The following is a 7,353-nucleotide window of genomic DNA, read 5'->3' as shown; positions in this document are numbered from 1 at the left end:
GTCAATCAGGTCTCATTAGGAGTGGCTTAGTTGTCTTCTTCTGTGGCCTGTTAATGCTGCTTCCCCCTCAGGGAGATGTAATTAAAGAGCAGGCCAATCAGTTCATGTCAGAGACAGTCCCTGTTCCTATTACAATAGAACCCACTTAGATACTGAACTGCCAGAGGAAAGGAACTCCACAAGGAGAGCAATAAAACCAAAAAATCTGAGCACAGGTGTCTTTCTAGACTGCTACTCCAACCAAGGACTATGTATGGAGATAACCTAAGACCCCTGCACAGATGTGTCTGGTTTTATGTGGAGATTTTTATATAATGAATTATTTTGTTATTTTTATTGATTACAGTTTATTCACTTGCATCCCTGCTGTAGCTCCCTCCATCCACCACTCCCAATCCCACCATCCCTTCCCCTTATCCACCCATGTTCTTAAGTTTTGGTTATTGTTTCTAATTCCAAATTCAGGTCTTAATTAGTTTTATAAATTTTCTTCACCTGTTTGTTTGTATTTTGCTATATTTCTTTAAAGAATTTATTTGTTTCCTCTTTTTTTAACAGTTTTTTTTAATTTTTATTATTATTTACATTTTATTAACTCGGTATCCCAGCTGTATCCTGTTCCCTCATTTTCTCCCAATCCCACCTTCCCTTCCTCATCTCCTCCCTGCACCTTTCCAAGTACACTGATTGGGGAAGACCTCCTCCCCTTTCATCTGACCCTGTTTTATCAGGTATCTTCAGGACTGGTTGCAAAGTCCTCCTATGTGGCCTAGCAGGACTGCTCCTCCCTTGGGGGGTGGGGAGGTCAAAGAGCCTGCCATTGAGTTCCTGTCAGAAATAGTTCCTGTTCCCTTACTATGGGAAACCAATTGGTTACTGAGCTACCACGGGCTACATCCAAGCAGAGGTTCTAGGTTATACCCATACATGGTCCTTGGTGGAGTGTCAGTCCCAGAAAAGACCCCTGTGCCCAGATATATTTGATCATTTTGGAGCCCCTATCCTCTCCATGTCATACTAACTTCCCCTTCTTTCATATGATTCCCTGCACTCTGCCCAAGGTTTGGATATGAGTCTTAGTATCTGCTTTGATACACTGCTAGGTAGAGTCTTTCAGAGGCCTTCTGTGATAGGCTCATGTCCAGTTACTTGTTTTCTCCTAAATCCAATGCATATCCCATTTGTCTTTCTAAGTGAGGATTGATCATCTTGGCCCGGGTCCTCTTTCTTATTTATCTTGTTTAGGTGTATAGATTTTTGTCTACATGCAGAAAAATGAAAATAGATCCAGAGTTATCACCCTGCACAAAACTAAAGTCCAAGTGGATCAAAGATCACAACATAAAAGCAAATACTCTAAATCAGTTAGAAGAAAAAGGGGGGAAGAGCCTAGAACTCATTGGCACATCAGACAACTTCCTGAAGAGAACACCAACAGCACAGGCTCTAAGAGCAACAATCAATAAATGGGACCTCATGGAACTGAAAAGCTTATGTAAAGCAAAGGACACTGTTGTCAGAACAAAACAACAGCCTACAGACTGGGAAAGGATCTTCACCAACCCTATATCTGACAGAGGGCTGATACTGAGAATATATAAAGAAATAAAGAAGTTAAAAAGCAATAAATCAGGTAATCCAATTAAATAATGGGTACGGAGCTAAATAGAGAATTCTCTTTTTTTTTATTTTTTATTTTTAGTTACATTTTGTTAACTCTGTGTCCCAGCTGTATCCCACTCCCTCATTCCCTCCCCAACCCCACACTCCCTCCCTGGTCTCCTCCCTGCCCCTTTCCAAGTCCCCTGATAGGGGAGGACCTCCTCCCCTTTCATCTGTCCCTGTTTTATCAGGTATCTTCAGGGCTGGCTGCAAAGTCCTCCTCTGTGGCCTAACAGACTTAGAGAAATATAGAATGGCAGAGAAATCTTACAGAGATGCTCAACATCTTTAGCCATCAGGGAGATGCAAATCAAAACGAACCTGAGATTTCACTTTCCACCCATAAAAATGGCTAAAATAAAAAACTCAAATGACAACACATGCTGGAGAGGTTGTGGAGAAAGGGGAACCCTCCTCCACTGCTGGTGGGAATTTAAACTGGTACAATCACTTTGGAAGGCAATCTGTCACTTTCTCAGATAATTAGGAATAGTGCTTCCTTAAGACCTAGCTATACCACTCCTAGGCATATACCTAAAATTTGCTCAAGTACACAACAAGGACATTTGCTCAACCATGTTTGTAGCAGCTTTATTTGTAATAGCCAGAACCTGGAAACAACCCAGATGTCCATCAACAGAGGAATGGATACAGAAATTGTGGTATTTTTACACAATGTAATACTACTCAACAATCAAAAACGAGGAAATTATGAAATTTGCAGGCAAATGATAAGATCTAGAAAAGATCATTCTGAGTGAGGTATCCCAGAAGGAGAAAAACACACATGGTATATACTCACTTATATAGACTTATAAGATATGATAAACATAATAAACTCTATTTGTTTCCTCTTTAAAGGCCTCTATCATGTACAAAGTATAAATTGTGATGTTTTCTTATATTCAGTTTGCAAGATTTTGTTGAGTATTTTTGCATCAATGTTCATAAGGGAGATTGGCCAGAAATTCTCTTTCTTTGTTGGGTCTTTGTGAGGTTTAGGTACCAAGGTGACTGTGGCTTCATAGAATGAGTTTAGTAATGTTCCTTCTGTTTCTATTTTGTGGAGTAGTTTGAAGAGTATTGGTGTTGGCTCTTCTTTGAATGTCTGGTAGAACTTTGTACTGAAACCCTCTGGTCCTGAACTTTTTTTGGATGTGAGACTTTTGATGAATGCTTAAATGGGGTACAGAGCTAAACAGAGAATTATCTGTTTAGAGAGAATAGAGGAATACCGAATGGCAGAGAAACACTTAAAGAAATGCTCAAGGTCCTTAGCTGTCAGGGAAATGCAAATTAAAACAACTCTTAGATTTCACCTCATACCCTTCAGAATGGCTAAGATCAAAACCTCAAGTGACAGCACATGCTGAAGAGGATATCCATTTTCCTGCAAATTTCATAATGTCTCACTGCTGGTTGGAAGGTAAACTGTTACAACCAACTTGGAAATCAATTTGGTACTTTCTCAGACAATTAGGAATAGCACTTCCTCAAGATCCAGCTATATCATCCTTAGGCATATATCCAAAAGATGCTCAAGTATACAACAAGGACATTGGTCAACCATGTTTTTAGCAGCTTTATTTGTAATAGTGAAAAGCTAGAAGCAACCCAGATATCCCTTAGTTGAGGAATGGACACAGAAGGTGTGGTACTTTTACACAATGGAACATTACCCAGCAATAAAAAACAAGGAAATCATGAAATTTGGAAGTAAATGGTGGGAAATGGAAAAAGATCATCCTGAGTGAGGTATCCCAGAAGCAGAAAGACACACAGGGGATATGTTTATTAATAAGTGGATATTAGACACATTATATGGAATAAACATACTAAAATCTGTACACCTTAAAGAAACTAATCAATAAGGAGTACTCTGGCTAAGATGCTCAATTCCCATTCAAAAAAGCAAAGAAGATGTACATCAGAAGAGGGAGAAAACAGGAAAATAGGGAACAGGACTGGAGCCTAAGACAGAGGGCCTCTGAAAGGCTTTACCCTGCAGGGTATCAAAGCAGATGCTGAGACTTATAGCCAAACTGGGCAGAGTGCAGGGAATCTTATGAAAGAAGCAAGAAATTGTAAGATATGGAGAAGACAGGAGCTCAACAAGGAGAACAACAGAACCAAAAAAATTTGGGCGCAGGGGTCTTTTCTGAGACTGATACTCCAACCAAGGTCCATTCATGGAGATAACCTATAACCCCTGCACAGAAGTAGCCATGGTAGTTCAGTGTCCAAGTGGGTTCCATAGTAATTGTAACAGGGACTGTCTCTGACATTAACTGATTGGCCTGCTCTTTGGACACCTCCCACTGAGGATGGAGTAGCCTTACCAGGCCACAGAGGGAGACAATGCAGCCACTCCTGATAAGACCTTATAAACTAGGATCAAAAGGAAGGGGAGGAAGCCTTCCCCTATCAGTGGACTGGGGGAGTGATATGGGTCGAGAAGAGGGAGGGAGGATGGCATTGGGAGGGGAGAAGAGAGGGAGCTACAGGGAGGATACAAAGTGAATAAACTGTAATTAATAAAAAGAAGAAAAAAATAAGAATAAATTTAATGTCATTTTCTTGTGTTTGACTTTTGTTAAAATATCCAATGTTTGTTGTAGTAGGATAGCTGGGTTCTAGTATTGCTATATTGCCTTTGCTCTTGTTGACTGTGTTCTCATGAAGACCTTTAGCCACCTAGCTGTCCCTGGTATTGGCTGGAAATCCTTGATGTCTGCAAGATTCCTTGGGAAGGTAGGTAGAGCTCTGAGCTGGAGCCTTGTTGTTCCTGATGTCCAGCAGGACACCTTGATATGGTGAGTACAGCCATGGTTAAGAGGGTTGATATTCCTGGGGTGTGGTAGTCTTCCTCACGAAGGCGTGTTAGCTGTGGGCTGGAGGCTTGGTTCAGGTAAAAGCCTAGAGTTATCTGTGTACCAGACCCACAGGCATGGGATTATGGTCTTGGGTCTAACCTGGATGATCATGGGGCCCAGCAACTCTCCTTTGGAAGAAGCATGGGGTCATGGGTCAGGGGCTGGATCAAGTAGACAGTTTATCCTATACATTATTTAAAATCCTAAATGCTTACTTGATAGGAAAGCCAAAAAAAGCAAAGTTGGTGACATTAAGTTCATCACATAGTAGGGTAGCAGATTGAATCTATTTGCAAATGATTTCAAGGCATATTATTAACTTGCTAGAAAATTCTGTCAAATGTTCATTCACTTCAAAGGCAGGGGATTTTCCTTCAAAATGATATTATCACAAAACAGCACAAGATAATCAACTAAGACTCCAGATTTGCTTTCTATGGCTACTAGGGCCATGTAACGGTAGAGCAAATGGTAGATAAAATTTCTTTTTTGTGTTGATTAAAGATCATTTAAAACAAGTTTCTGATTTTAAATATGAGAAAAATGAGGTGCTACATGATAAGATTAACTTTAGTAGAGCCAAAGAAATTAATCATTATTTAAAAGCATTTTTGGCTGTTGCGTCTTAGTTCTAATTCCAATATTACTTACTGAAAATGTGAACATTTAGAATCATGCATAGAATATTTTGCTATTCATTAAATTATACAGTTGTAACTCAAAATGGTATTATATGAGGATAAATTCTGAAAAGTATTTTAAAAGAGTATCTGGAGAATTCATCCGATTTTGAAATATGGCATCCATAGACAAGATTTACTAAATACAGGAAAAATTGAAATTGTTCATTACAATAAGAACAGATTTTATTTGCATATTTTACAGAGAATTTGATTAATATGAAATTAACTTTCCAGATATAGAAACTCTTGTTCTATGGCTAACATAAGTTTTACTAAGAAATCAATAATAGCACAAATTGACACAGCATTTTCTCACATAAATTCAGCATTAGAAACACCTCCTGTATAATTTTATTTTACTTAAAAATGGTGTTATTTGTTAAAGCTTCTACAACTGTTACTCATTACTGTTAACAGCAAACTCTAAGGTTGTTCACTTTGTGTATATAAATGTATTTAGCTATTTCATCTAATAATGTCTTATAGTTAGTGTCCAAATTTTTGTTCTTTTGTTTTGGGTATAGGGTCTCACTATGTAAATTTTGTTAACCTAGAGCTCACTGTGTAGACAAGCCTAGCCTAGAACTCATAGTGATCCACCTGCCTCAGCCTCTCATGTGCTGGGGTTAAAGGCTTGTGTCCCCATTCCCTGGTCTAACATTTGAATAAAAAAATAATTCTTTAAATTTTCCTAATCACCCTTAATTAATTACATATTTCCCTAATATATGTAATTTCAGTGTGAGTTAGCAATGCAGAGAAAACACAAAATTGCTGTAAAATGGCAAAGGAGATGTAAATAGCATCTATAAATGCAGAGAATATGTTCTAGAGCTTGGATAACCTGAGTTTGGAAACAAGATTTATAGAGGAAAATATAAAAGTCATTTGAGTAAAAAATTACATAGTAAATATGATTCCTACTTTGACATTATCATGCTTGCTTCTAAAATCGACTCTCCCAAGGAGTAAATTACTGTTTACTTAGTACATATTTAAAAAGGTGAATTGAATCATATTGATTATAAACTATTATATTTTTAGACTTATTGAAACAGTAAAGGAGCAAATTTTTTTTTCCTATTGTGTGGTAAAAAATGGCCACAAACTTTATGGTCTGAGTTGATAGGAACATATACCTACCATTCTATTGATTAGAGGTATGCTTTGAATATTATGGGCGTAAAATCATGGTGTTAAGGGTCTGGAAGCTCCCGGGAGCATGGGATTACTAGCTTTTACTTGGTTCATAGATACATCACAACAACCTTTGAGGCTGGCCTCAGTAAGGCACCTTTTATAATGAATTATATATATATATATATATATATATTATATATATATATATATATATATTTAGGAGATACCTCAAAAATACCATTAGGTTCTTCTAAACTATGTCTCTAGTAATATATTTAACTTAATTTTGTAAACAAATTTCTATTACTTTGAGAGGAAATATTTATTAAGAGTTTTTAAAAATTGAAATGTGACTGCCTTGGTATAGACACTATTTTGCCTTTCCTGGAATAAAAGTAGTTGATCTTCCAGGAGGCTAAGAGTATGATAAATACTTGGTGGTATCCGCTAGGAAACTTACTATGTCTATGTACATGAAAGAGACAAGTCTGAGACACAGATTACTAATTTTCTTCTAATACAATTTTATTTACATGAAGATTATCAAAGCTTGGATTTTAAACAAGAAGCACATTGCACACTGATGATTTTGCTTTTGCTGAAAATGTAGTAGACTGCTTTGTTTCTTGTTGCTATTATTGTTGATTTGTTTGGAGGCTATTTGGGGGGGAATTGATGATAACTAAAAGGAATTTATATTTATGCGTGAACAGAAGGCTTATAATACTTCAAGTACAACTATAGCTGTGCATTACTATTAATATGTGATTTAAAGATGCAGCTGATTAAAAACAACAACATCAAAACAAAACAGAAAAAAAAAAAGACCTGTTACTTCAAAAACTGATTTAGTGGTCACTATACATGTTGTATTTTTATCTTACAGTATATTTGTTTGCTAAAATACATGGGAATGGTACTATTACTTTTAGAATATGCCTTAAATTTAAAGAAAGAAAGAAAGAAAGAAAGAAAGAAAGAAAGAAAGAAAGAAA

This window comes from Psammomys obesus, unplaced genomic scaffold (genome assembly GCF_907164565.1).
Source record: "Psammomys obesus unplaced genomic scaffold, mPsaObe1.curated_primary_1811, whole genome shotgun sequence".
Classification (NCBI taxonomy): domain Eukaryota; kingdom Metazoa; phylum Chordata; class Mammalia; order Rodentia; family Muridae; genus Psammomys; species Psammomys obesus.
This window is presented reverse-complemented; position numbering follows the sequence as displayed.